Raw genomic sequence first — 13997 nt, 5'->3', positions numbered from 1 at the left:
CTCCGGGAGAGGGGTGATGGCTAACGGCCCGCCTTCCCCAGCCAAGGGCACACACTTAGAAGCGTGTGGTGACAGTCCGTGCCCACCGGGGGGAAATGTCCCCAAGGTCCCATCTATCGTAATGACTGTAACCGAATCATATCTTATTCACACTGTGAAGGGGAAGAACAAGTTTATATATGAATATGAAAACAATCCCTGCTTATTCAGAAATTGGGAAGAAATGTAGATTTTAATGTAGGAATAGATTTATTTTAGATAATATGAGCCAAAGCAAATATTGCAGTGTTAAAATAGTATCATATAATAGAAATTAATGCAATATTAAAATGGAAAGTTAACAAAAGTTATGTTTTTGCCTGGCTGGTATGGCTCAGTGGTTGAGCATCGACCCATGCACCCATTGATTCCTGGTCAGGGGGCACCAGGAGGCAGTCGATTGGTGTTGATGTTTCTCTCTCATTGATGTTTTTTTCTCTCTCTCCCTTTCCCTTATTCTCTCTCTAAAAAAAAAATCAATAAAAACATATTCTTAAAAGTTATGTTTTAATTGAGCAGCTTGGTCAGCTGCTTCTGGAATCCGTGCCTCCCAGCCCTCACGGACTTTGTTTAATCATTTACAGTCGTCATGAGGGCGATGCTGCTCCTAAAGGCCACGTGGTTAAACTATACCATGGTCATGTGCTCCCACGCAGGTTACGTGGTTAAACTATACCATCGTCATGTGCTCCCACACAGGCCACGTGGTTAAACTATACCATCGTCCCGTGCTCCCACACAGCGTCAGCATGAGTGCTGAGTGCTCTAGGTTCTCCAGACCTGCCTGCTCCCGAAGAGCCAGACAGCTCGCGGAGTTTGTCCATCAGGAAGCCCGTAACCACTTTCACAACAAGACTATCTACAAGCAATGAGGCAGGCCCATTCCCACCAGCCAGGCCACTGCTGTGAGGAGGGTGGCGCCCAGCAGATAGGGAAAGTGTCTGGTGGCGAGAGCATCTTCAGAAACATCCCTAGAGTAGAGGTTACCCCTTTTTAATCTTATATCCCCATTAGTGGGTTTCCTAAAATGAAATTTTAATTTTTGTTAATGTACCAAAGATGTTCTGTTTTCATTAAGAATTATGTATTAGAATTAATATAATATATATTATTATGTAATACTAATATTTTAGAGAGAGCACTGTGATTTAAATGCATAATTTTTTAAAATATTGGTTTAATACTTGATGATACAGCATGTGGAAGGCCTGGGGTTAAGTTTCTTTTACTTCATTATTGGTTTTGATGGGTTCTTTTAGCCAAAAAGGTACCTCTGAAAAGATGAGAAGAGCCAAAGAGAAGAAAGATCCTTAACTGTGTTTATTAAATTACAATATTCATTTATTAATCTCATTCACCAATGATACAAGGTCTTTTATTAAAAATTAGCTAGGAAATTTAAATGCCCTATGACAATCACCAGTTAATTGTTCTTGCAAACTAATCAGAGTGTTTTATTTTTATAATATTAATAAGTGGTTTGAGTCCAAATTTTTATTTTAGAACATTTTAAGCAGGTTAGAAAATTCTATATCCAACTTTTGATTGGGAAAATATGAAAATTTTAAATTGATACACGTCATTTTCAGTAACAAAATCACATGATAGAAAGAGTTGCAAACATCTGTTTCAAAATGCTCTACCTAAAGTTTCTTTTATAAAGCAACTAGAGGCCTGGTGCACTACATTTGTGCACCTGGTGCGGGGGTTCCCTCACCCAGCCTGTGCCCTCTTCAGTCCAGGAGTCCTCAGAGGATGTCCAACTGCCAGCCTAGGGAGAGTGGGCCTAAGCTGGCAGTCAAACATCCCCTGAGGGGTCCTTAGCCATGAGCCCAGCTTCTGGCTGAGCGGTGCTCCCCCTGTGGGAGTGCACTGACCACCAGGGGACATTTCCTGTGTTGAGTGTCTGTCCCTGGTGGTCAGTGCGTGTCATAGAGACCAGTCATTCCACTATTCCGTTTTGTATATTAGGGTTTTATTATATAGGATTATTGTTCTCTGATCCTTTGACCATAAAGGATCAGAATGTGCATATCATGTGTGTGTATATTTGTGTGTGTTTTTAAACCAAGAATTCTATCTCTGATGTGAGAAGGGGGTGGGGGAAGTATTGGAAAAATGAGAGCCTCTTCACAATGGCAACACACATTAGCAAATTTGGAACGCTGTCTTTTTACATAAGAAAATTAAGCCGAAACCGGTTTGGCTCAATGGATAGAGCGTCGGCTTGGGGACTGAAGGGTGCCGGGTTTGATTCCGGTCAAGGGCATGTACCTTGGTTGCGGGCATATCCCCAGTAGGGGGTGTGCAAGAGGCAGCTGATCGATGACTCTCTCTCATCGATGTTTCTAACTCTATCTCTCTCCCTTCCTCTCAAAGTACAAAATCAATAAAATATATTTTTTAAAAAGAAAGAAAATTAAGTAACTCATCTTTAAGTTCAGTGACTCTTTAAAGGCTTTTCTGTGAGAACTAGGGAACATTTTGTGCCATAAAAGGTTTTCATAGTCCTTTCCTGTCTCATTAAAAATCATTGCAGTTTGCCCTAGTTTCGATATTTTTGCTCTTGTATCTTTATTGAGGTATAAACAACTAGTAAACAGCACATAATTAAGGAGTACAAGGGGCTGGGCTTTGGACTTGTGTCTGCCTGTGTAATCATCACCACAATCAAGATAATGTGGGGGGTTGGTTCAGGATCCCCTTGAGGATGCTCAAGCTCCTCATGCATCGTCTCTGTGCATCCCCGACATCTGCTGTAAGCCACAGCCAGGTCGCCTACACACCACTTCATTCACATGGACTCACTGTCGTACTGGGCACCGGCAAATTCATGTTTTGCTTTTTGGAACTTATTTTGTTTTTGGAACTTGTTTTGGAACGTATTTTGCTTTTTGGTGGTTTTTTTTTCCCCTAAGTATTTTCGGTCTCCAGTTGGCTGGACCCACGGATGTGGAACCCACAGATACGGAGAGCTGACTGTAGAGTCTTTGCTCAGCTGGCTTCTTTCACTCGATGTCATTATTTTGGGTGCAGCCTGTTTTGCATGTACAGTAAGTAGTTAGTATGGCTCTGTCACCCGGCTACCCCTCAGCTGGTTTATGTGTTCTCCAGCTGGCGGACAGGGGCCTCCGGGCCAGTCCTTGCCCGAGACGTGCGCTCCTGGCTCCTGTCGTGTGAGCCCGTGAAGGTGGGATGACGGCTTGTTTTTCCCAAGGTGGGGGGTGCCGCCTGCGGTCCCGGAGAGCGGCCGGGCTTAGGGCTGATGGCACCTGGGCATCAACTTCCTACAGACGCCACTGCAGCACGGAGCACCACGCAGCCTGGAGGTCCCCTTGTGGGACATTCCCTGGGAAGAGAGGAGCCATCCTTTGTGTGGGTCACTGATCCCCAAGCTCAGGTGTGAACTCCTGGGGTCCTCTGTGAAGCTGAGCTGTTCCTTCTTCTAAAACATCTTTATATCCTGGAAGGTGTGTGTGTGTGTGTGTGTGTGTGTGTGTGTGTGTGTAAAAGAGGGAGAGAGAGAGAGAGAGAGAGAGAGAGAGATATGCCGGATCTTGCTTCCTATCACGAAAGGACTGGCAAAGTTCACATGGAAATCCCCTGCCTGGTTCTGCATGGCCTCTCGGGCAATAACCAGGGGCCCCACACACTGAGCGGGATCCGCCATCACTCTCCTGGCTCACTGGCCGCAGCTGTTCATGGTCCACCTGGCAGACTCCGCCACAATAAACGAGTCATCCCAGCAGCTCGAGCCGGTCCTCACCCGGCGGGCCCACAGCTCCGCACCCCGCACCCTGCACACGCCCAATGCTTCCGGAGGGAAAGGCAGAGCAAAGAGAGGCTCCCCTCGCTTTAACCTTTCCCGGCTGAGGGGACAACACCCTGGGGGGCAGGAAGAGAAGACTGCTGGGATCTAACAAAAACTCAGGCCTGGCTGGTGTGGCTCAGTGATTGAGCCTCGACCTGTGAGGCAGGAGGTCACGGTTCGATTCCCAGTCAGGCCGTATGCCTGGGTTGCGGGCTTGATCCCTGGTGTGGGGCATGTAGGAGGCAACTGATCAATGATTCTCATCATTGATGTTTCTATCTCTCTCCTTCTCCCATCTTCTCTGAAATCAATAAAAAAAATATTTTTTTTAATCAAAGAGAGTTTGGCAGAGGGACTGAAATGCAGCTCCTCCTGGCGGAGTCTGCCTGGGCAGGGCCCCTCAAAGCTCTGGTTTCTTACACAGTGGCCTTGTGTCTGTTACTTTAGGTGACCTCCTCTGTGCCTCCTCTCTCAGCGCCCAGGGAACTGGCCTGCAGGGGGTAAGCCAGCAGGGAGGAAGCTTTGTGTTGAGAATCTTTGTATGTACGCTAGTAAAACCCTAAGCCACCAAATGACAGAACCACCAGGCGACCGGTCACTATGACACACACTGACCACCAGGGGGCAGATGCTCAACAGAGGAGCACCCTGGCGGACTGAGGGGTGCCAGATGCAGAGCTCGTGGCTGGCCACCACAGCCCAGAGAGCTTAGCAAGCAGCAGCAAAGCTACTGATGGGCGGCCGCAGGTACAGTGGGGCCGGGATGAGCAGGAGTGGCAGCTGGCACTGGACCCCAAGTTTCAACCCAATCCCCGCAGGCTACCTCAGAGGACTCTGCCAGTGCACGAATCTGTGCACCAGGCCTCTAGTCTGTTATAAAAGCCAATGCAGTTCAAGTGCCTAGAACAGTGTCTGGCACATAACTGACACCCGTGTATATTTCCGAATAAATAAACGAATTCAGGATGAGAAAGCTCACTCTGAGTCTGAGCTGAGAGCATTACTTTCTGACCCAGCAGGCACTTTATCTGTGCAGTGCACATTTTGAAAATATGAGGGTCTAGTGTGACATGTGACCCAATGACTGCAAACAGCTCTGCAAAGACACACAGTGGAGCGCCGAGAGCAGCTGCCCGGCACCGGCCAGCTCTACCCCTGGTGGCCTCAGGCTCACTGGCCTCTGGCTGCCTCCGCCCCGCACAGCTCCTGGCCTTAATGACAGCACCTTCCTCTCAGAGCTTTTTTCTTTTTTTAATATATTTTATTGATTATTTACAGAGAGGGAGAGAGAGGGATAGAGAGTTAGAAACATCGATCAGCTGCCTCCTGCACACCCCCTACTGGGGATGTGCTCGCAACCAAGGTACATGCTCTTGACCGGAATCAAACCCGAGACCTTTCGGTCTGCAGGCCCATGCTCTATTCACTGAGCAACACCGGTTTTGGCCCTCTCAGGGCTTCGGTGAGACGGAAGTAAGTGAGTCAGCAGAAAGCTGTAGGGGAGAGCCTGGCTCCTAAGGTCTGCATGCCGCACACTGTGTCGGTATGGGCATTTCTCTGAGTCCCTTGAGTTTGCTGGAATCGTGTGCGATGATTCGGTGAAAGAAGAGGGTGGACTTCTCACAGCGGGGCCCAGCAGGCCCCCCGACACCCTGAGCCTCCGGAAGGCTTCTCCCCGCGGCCGGGTGGCAGGCAGCTCTCACCGCTGGCACCAGCACAGCCTGGACAGGGAGATGGAGTCACCCTCACACCGTACCCGAGGCCGAGGCTCCCCAAGGAAACCCCCCTGAAGGGCGAGCGGCTGCTCTCCGGGAGGTTAGCTATACCCCCCCACTCCTTCCAGCCCTCAGGCCGGGCAGCGGCTCCCTTAGGCTGGGCTGGGGCCCTGCTGGAGGAACCAGGTTCTGTGCATTGGGTTAAATTCCGTGTCCTCCAGAACCGTCTGCCCTCCTTTGCCCTGGGCAGCCCCTCATGGCGCCTGTGCCCCCAGGCCGGTGCTCCTACAGCGGACACGACTCGAACCCAGGGCTGCCCTCAAAGGGAAAGGGAGAGACAGACACAAAGCCCCACAGGTGCAGCCACTTGGGGTGGAGGGTGGGGTCAGGCACTAATCCCATCCCATCTGGAGGTTGGTGGGGAGGGCTGGTTTTAGCCCTGGTGGCCATCGGTGCTCACCAGACCTTCGTTCGAGTACATGGTTTGGTGTCCACCTCTCCAAGGATCAGCAGCTTCTACAGGAAAACTGAGGTGCAGGAAGAAGAAGAGGAAGAGGAAGAAGAAGAAGGAGAAGGAGAAGGAGAAGGAGAAGGAGAAGGAGAAGGAGAAGGAGAAGGAGAAGGAGAAGGAAAAGGAAAAGGAGAAGAAGGGGAAGGGAAAGGGGAAGGGGGGAGGAGGAGGAGGAGGAGGAGGAGGAAGGAAAGTGGCAGCCAGGGCAGGAGAGGCCTCGGGTCAGCCAGGAGGGCGAGCGAGGGCCAAAGCCGCTGCGGGAGATGAACAGGTGGTGCTGGGTGGCGGGCAGCAGACACCTGTCCCAGGAGCTGTGCGGGCTTGGAGATCCCCGTTCACAGCCCTCCCCGTGCAGCGCTGTTTGGCGAAGCCAGGAGAGCAGAAGGCCGGGGGCCTCGTGCCACGGCCCCGCCACCACGTGCAGCACTTCCTGTGGCCGCACAGGCCCCACTGGCCCCGGGCCCCGGGCAGCACCTGCGGCTGCAAAACACCTGCCTGATCCGGGATCACGTCCCTCTCCTGCCGGGCCGGGGCTGGAAGGCCCTCCGGAGAGTGATCTGCTCAGCGGGGGCAGCTCTCCATGGACGGACAGGGTCCTGCCGCCCAGCGTCAGCCGCTGAGGAGCGGCACGGCCCGCGTGGCTGAGGGGGGCAGGCTCAGGCTCCCCAGGGGTCAGTGATGGAGAGGCTCAGGCCTCAGAAGCCACGATAATGAGTGACCGGGGAAGCACTCTTTCTCCAACCCGTACGCCTCTGCCCCAGGGAACCCACGGGCTGGAGGGGGAGAGGAGACAAGGGGGGAGGGAAATCTGGGGCAACGAGAAGGGGGGACTCACAGCGGAGCTCCTGCTGCAGACAAGCCCCTCCCAGCTCCAACCCGAAGCCCGTCTTCTCTCTCCTTCAAAGCAAACGTCCACGTCTGACGTTCGTCCAACAAGCATGGATAGAGCGGGCAAAGCAGCTTCAAAAGCATTTCACCGAACTGCAGGCATTGGAAACCTAGAGCAACTCCAGTGGGCTTCCCTCGCTCTTTTTTTGTTTGTTGGTTTGTTTTTTTAATTTGTGTCCTTGTCTGCTTCGAGCTGAGCCAGAGCAGGGATTAAACACCAGGAGGAGGGAGGGGCTGGGAAGGGGGTGGTGGATAGGGATGGTCCTTCCCCTCCCCCAACCCCCTCCCCCTCCCTCCGCCTGGGGACCCCCACGTCTCAGCAGCCACCCCTTTCCCACCTGCAAAGGCCCCTGCCAAGGTCGTTCTGGCCATGTATGTGGGTCAGACTCCCCCGGGGTCCCTGGTTCAATGGCTGCTGAGTCTTTTTAGATGGTAATTGTATGACTCACCCACAGGCTTTCCAAAGAAAGAGGCTTTTAAGAAAGGAAAGAATTAAATGGTTTTAAAGCGGGCCCGCCGATGCGGATCAGTCTCTGGAAAGGACAGAAGCATGCTGCGGAACTGGTTTGGCCTGGAACTGAAACCACCACCCTGAGAGTGTGTGCGACTGGGGAGGCGCCCCTTCCAGGGGGCCGAGCGAGGGCCCGGCTCCGGGAGGGTCATTGTCTCCAGGCGGCTCCCTGCCCGGTCAGGTCACAGGCCTGGAGAGAACCGCCCGCCCGTGAAAACGCCTGCGTTCCAGCGTGAGATTCACATCAAAGCAGGAAAAGCTCCCCAGGACGGGATTTACAGGATTGAGTTTCAGCAGAACTATTTTTAACCAGCGCTTTGGATGACTTACACTTAACTTTACCGGAATTTTCTTTCCATTCGCCAGATTTCCGTGTTTGCTCGGTGAAGGGACTCACGGGAGCACGGAGGATCCCACAGGGAGCTCTGAGCCGCTGAGGTGGAGGGAAAGTGCAGAGAGTCGGGGGAGAGGGGAAGGTGAGGGTGTGAACTCCATCTCCCCGCCCCCACCCCCTGCTGGAGCCGGCAACCCACAAAGGCTGAAAGGGACTCAGTAGCTTCTCTCTTTTTTCTTTTCTTTATTTTTATTATATTTTTATTGATTTCAGAGCGGAAGGGCGAGGGAGAGATAGAAACATCCATGATGAGAGAGAATCATGGATCTGGCTTCTGCATGCCCCCTACTGGGGATTGAGCCCGAAACCCAGGCTTGTGCCTCTCACCGGAATCAAACCCGGGACCTTCCAATCCATAGGCCGAGAAATTCTAGCCACGGTGCCAAACCAGCTAGGGCTTTAAACAAAAAGACACTGCAAAGGCGTAAGAAGTAATACAGCCAACACCTCCAGTGTGAGAACTAGAACATTACACACGCAGTTCCCAGGGTAACCCTAACCCTAAGCTCCCACTTCCTCCGAGAACCAGCTGTCCGGACCGGTGCCTTCGTTCCCATGGACTCCTTTCACTCACTGAGTGGACATTTCGAAACACCGCTTAGGTATTATTCTCTACGTGTCAAAGCTTTATATGGATGTTGTTAGGAAACAAAATTCAATCGAGAACATTTAACGATCTCATCAGCTTTGTTAAGAGGCTCGTGGAAAGGGCAGCAACCTACCCAGCAGCTAGAAGGGCCCCCCGGGGCTGCACGGAGAGGGTCTAGAGGAGGCAGGCGGGGCGGGGAGCCATGAGCGAAAGAGAAGAAAGCATCACTCCGGCCCAGCGTCCTTTCTCTGGGGAAGCAGAGGGGACCGGCTTTTGTAACCCAGGCTCCTCCTGTTTCCTGGGGGACGGGGGTGGAGAGGGCCTGTGTGCCGGATCGCCTTACTGGTGCTCCACCGGAACATTCCGGAGGGTGGATTATGTTTCTGGGAGAGGCTGAGACTGCAGTCCCACCAGGCGTTACACTCAGGTTTGTTATCCCTGGCTTTTCGCAGGAATGGCCGCCCTGTTGGGCCTGTGGTGGTGTCTGTGTGTTTTCTCCCATAATTCCCGCCTTCGGATCCCATGTCCCCAGGGTAACGGAGGGGTGCGGTGAGAAATCAGGCTGTTCCTCGGACTCTGCAGCTCTGTGATCCGGTGCGGCAGGACAGCTTTCCTCAGTCTGTGATATTTATTTATTTATAATATATGTTATTGATTTTTTAAAGAGAGGAAGGGAGAGGGATAGAGAGTTAGACACATCGATTCAGCTGCCTCCTGCACACCTCCTACTGAGGATGTGCCTGCAACCAAGGCACATGCCCTTGACCAGAATCGAACCTGGGACCCTTCAGTCCACAGGTCGACGCTTTGTCCACTGAGCCATGCCGGTTAGGGCTCAACCCGTGATGTTTATTGGTCATAGTTCTCTCGGCAGCGGGAGCGGACCGTGCCCACCCCGTGACCGGCTGCAGAGGAAGCGGGCTTCTCGCAGTGCCATGAGGAGAGGGGTGTTCTGGGCTCGCACGGAGAATGAGTGGTATTCATTTGCGTGGAAATATACCCCTACGTTTCCAAGGTTCCGCCCCCTCCGTCCCGCCAAGGAGGAGGCCCAGCTGCGTCTTCAGCAGCGAGGTGCGCAGCCGTGGCCCAGCTTCCGCTCTGCATTCCACAGCCGGTCCACAGCAGGCCGCTGAGCTTGGCTCGCAGGGAGAAGCCAAAAAGGGCTGATTCCAATGGAACCCTGACATTTGGGGACAGTGACCTGAACCCATGCCAGCGAGCTCGGTGCACATTCCTGACAACCCACCATTAAGCCCCTGCCTCCTTCCCAGGCACCGGTCTCACGGAACCAGTTACAGAGGCCACGGGCTGCGGGCAGTGCACCGCCCAGAGGGAGGGCTGTCAGCTCTGAGCCCGGCCAGACCCAGGTGTGGCCTGGAGACCCCCGACACGGGGGCCTTCTTGCGAGGCCCGCCAAAGGGACCGGAAGCGTAACCCATAACTGTGGGACGGAGGCCACAGGGAGCCATGAGGGAACGCCCCACGCGTGCTCCTCTCTCGGATGTGGGAGCCTGTTCCCGGAGTCCGCCAGTGAGTGAAGCAGTGTCCCTCCGCCGCTGTGAAGCGTCCTTGTTTTTTTATTTTACTTTTTGTCTTCTCAACATCAGGAGCAGTCCATCGTGCGTGGCTTCTGGGGAACGTGGCTGTGGAGGGAACATGGGCGAGTGCGAGGCAGCGGAGCCCGGAGGGAAGAGAGTGGCCGGTGGAAGGTTAGGAACCGCAGCTGTTCCTGCGGCGGACCAGCTGGTTAATGCTAACACCCGGGCAGGAGCAGAGGGGGCAGCATACCGTAAGCATGGTCACTGGCAGGTCCTCCAGGAAGCTGTGACTTCACTTCTCAGGGAGCCACGGCCTTTCCCTGCCAATCACCGGGGGTGGGGCCAGCCAAGAGGCGCTCCCTCCTCAGTCCGACCTGGGGACAAAGGTCATTGGCTGGAGGAGTGGAGCCAACGCAAGCCCCCCCCCTCTCCCCCCCATCTCCCTCTTTCCTTTGGCTTCCCTCCTGCTCCCCTGTGCACCCTCTGTAGCCACGTGGCCACGGCCACGCAGGACCCACACACAGTGGCCTGCAGCTGGGAGCACAGCTCAGCTCACTGGATGCTCGCTGGTCTGGGTCAGTGCAATGTGGGACGGAGGCTCTGGACAGCCGCGTAAACCCTAGTCCTGCTGACAGCAAAATGGGCTTTTCCCTGGGCAGAGCGGAGGGAGACAGGACCTCGGAGACGCAGGGTTTAATCCCACAGATAGAAAGCTTTCTGTGATGCCTCGTTCTCCTGTGGGAGCCTCAGAAAATCCCTTTTCTCGTGCCACCAAGAAGCCCGCTTTACCAGCCACAGTGGGCACCGGGTGCTCCTACCATTAACAGGGATGGACAGGAGACACTGGTCACCAGTGTCTTCACTCCTGTGGTCTCACATGGAGTGAAGACGCGTGTGCTAACAGTGTCTTTGCCGTGGTGAGGGGATCGGCTTGAATCTATCTGGAACGCAGACACACTGCTACAAGAACATATCAATAACTCACACAGAGTGCCAGGAGAATGCCACCCAGCCTGAATGCGCTCTGGTGGACGAAGGCAGACAAAAACTAAAACGTGGAATTTGCCAGAGAGCCTTGAAAAACCAACCGGCCATCTTGGGTTTCTTACACCCCAACTGTTCATGCAAATCACAGCCATGGTTCACCCATTCAGTGTGTGGCTCAGTGGATAGAGCGTCAGCCTGCGGCCTGAGGGATCCCAGGTTCGATTCCGATCAAGGGCATGTACCTTCGTTGCAGGAACATCCCCAGTGGGGGAGAGGGGGGGTGCAGGAGGCAGCTGATCAATGTTTCTCTCTCATCGACGTTTCTAACTCTGTATCTCCCTCCCTTCCTCTCTGTAAAAAATCAATAAAATATATTAAAAAAAAAAAGTCAGACCTTATGGTTTCAGTGCTTCTGGGGCCCCTCCCACTTCTGTGGGTTTATCTCCAGAAGCCCCACCTTGGTTTCAGGCAGGGATGGGGAAAATTAACCATTTCTGAAACATCCAGTGTGGTTGCCACAACAAAGGCTCACTCTGTAAGGGAAACTACCAGAGTCTTATCTGATTAGGAGGAATGGCATTTAGACAACCCCAGCCTCTTGAACTTTCTTGTCTCTTGTAAGGAGATTTAAAAAAGAAAGAAAGAAAAGGCTTAAGAATCGCTTCTGAAGGTCAAAGCACAGGACTCAGGCTTACTATTATATTAAAAAAAGTGATTTAATTATATGATCAGAGGACACCTCCCTCTCTCTACACCTTACCACCACATCAACAGAGCTCCAGTACAGAACATCAGGGATTCCACCTGAGAGAGCCAGCTGCAAAACAGACTATTTAAGGAGTGCGTAGTGTGCTTAGGAAAGCAAAGACAATAGGGATGCATCAAAAAACAAGGAAACTGCCGAAGCCGGTTTGGCTCAGTGGTAGAGCGTCGGTCTGCGGACTGAAAGGTCCCGGGTTCGATTCCGGTCAAGGACATGTACATTGGTTGCGGGCACATCCCTGGTGGGGGTGTGCAAGAGGCTATAGCAAATAATCACAGAAAATAGCAACTGCTTGATAGCAAACAGGTAAAACATCCATAGTAGAAGTCAGAACAGTGGTTACCTCTGGGGGACACGTTTTAAGTGGGAAAGAGCAGGTAGAAACCTGGGCTATAGAAATATATCTTTTTTTTAAAATATATTTTATTGATTTTTTTTTTTTTTTTTTTTTTTTACAGAGAGGAGGAGAGAGTGATAGAGAGCTAGAAACGTCGATGAGAAACATCGATCAGCTGCCTCTTGCACACCCCCTACCGGGGATGTGCCCACAACCAATGTACATGCCCTTGACCGGAATCGAACCTGGGACCTTTCAGTCCGCAGACTGACGCTCTACCACCGAGCCAAACCGGTTTCGGCAGAAATATCATATATCTTGACCTGGGAACTGATTACATATGTATATATACATAAAAGTTCACCCAGCTACCCTCTTTTTTAAAAAATATTTTTATTGATTCCAGAAAGGAAGGGAGAGGGAGAGATAGAAACATCAATGATGAGAGTCATTGACCAGCTGCCTTCCGCAAGACCCCTACTGGGGATTGAGCCCACAACCCCGGCATGTGATTTGCAACTGCAGATGTTTCCTGTGGTATAATTCCTCCGGCAGTTCATTGAACTGCTTTGCGTATGCTTAAAACTGAAATTAAAAGCTTCCGGTCTTTTCCGTCCTCGGCCTGCCCTTGGTCCTGCTTGCATAGTCTCTTCCCTAGCAACTACTTGAATGTCCCAACACCTGTACGGCTAAAGTTTATCTCAAGGGACGCCTTCAACACCCCAGATCCTTTCCTGGGACCTACTTGGGACAGTGCCCTTGACCAGAATTGAATCTGGGACCCTTCAGTCCACAGGCCGAAGCTCTATCCACTGAGCCAAACTGGCCGAGGGCCACCCAGCTACCCTCTTAAAACCTGTGCAGTTTAATTATGTGTGAGTTATAGCTCAGTTAGAAAAAAGCAAGGAAGATGAAGGAATGAAGGAGAGAGGAAATGAAGGCGAGAAGAGATGAAGGAAAAAGGAGAGGGAGGGAAGTAAGAGAAATGAATGTGATCCGGGTGGGCACGTGCTGTTCTCTGCATCTTAAAGATGGGAACCTCCAGGCTGGCCGACGTGCTCAGTGTCCCGGAGCCAGAGTGTGACCCCAGCAGAGGATGGACCCACGTGTGATCGATGCCGAAGCCTTCGTTTTTCCACCGATTAGCTCAGAGTCTCCTCGTCCTAGAAAGGTGACCCAAGACTGGCCTTCCGCCCTGAACTGACTCTTCCTCGGGGGTAGGAGGCCCATCTCATCCCCCCACCTCCGGTGGGCATGGGCCGTCTCCCCCATGGCTGCGAGCGGGCCGGAGAGGGTGGAGGTCCGCCGGTCATTTTATTTACTTATTTAAATACCTTTTATTGATTTTTTTACAGAGAGGAAGGGAGAGAAATAGAGAGTTTAAAACATCAATGAGAGAGATACATAGATCAGCTGCCTCCTGCACACCCTCCACCGGGGATGTGCCCGCAACCAAGGTACATGCCCTTGACCGGAATCGAACCCGGGACCTTTCAGCCCACAGGCCGATGCTCTACCACTGAACCAAACCGGTTTCAGCTCGCCCGTTCACTTTAGACTCCCCCCGGGGCTGAGCGCCGGCCGCACGCACATTTATAAGCGGAATCATAACCGGAAGTCCGGTCACCGCCGGCCTTCGGACGTGCTCTCCGACCACGCGGGCCGCGGGCGGCGCTGCTCCCGCGGAGGGAGCCTGAGGGCTGGACGGAGCCCGGCCGCGGCAGCGCTGCTCCCCGGGAAACCCCGCGCTCCGGAGGCCCGGGGAGAAGCTGGCAACCTCCCCGCCCACGTCCGGGAACACAGGTGCGGGGCCCGCCCCTTCCGACCGCGCCCGGCCCCGCCCGCCCACCTGCGCGCGCAGCCCCACCCCGTGCGCCGCGCGGCGCCCGCGGCGAGGGCCCCTGGGATTTATAG

The sequence above is a fragment of the Pipistrellus hanaki genome (genome assembly GCF_964339955.1).
Source record: "Pipistrellus hanaki genome assembly, chromosome: 7".
Classification (NCBI taxonomy): Eukaryota; Metazoa; Chordata; class Mammalia; order Chiroptera; family Vespertilionidae; genus Pipistrellus; species Pipistrellus hanaki.
Note: the sequence above shows the minus strand (reverse complement) of the source record.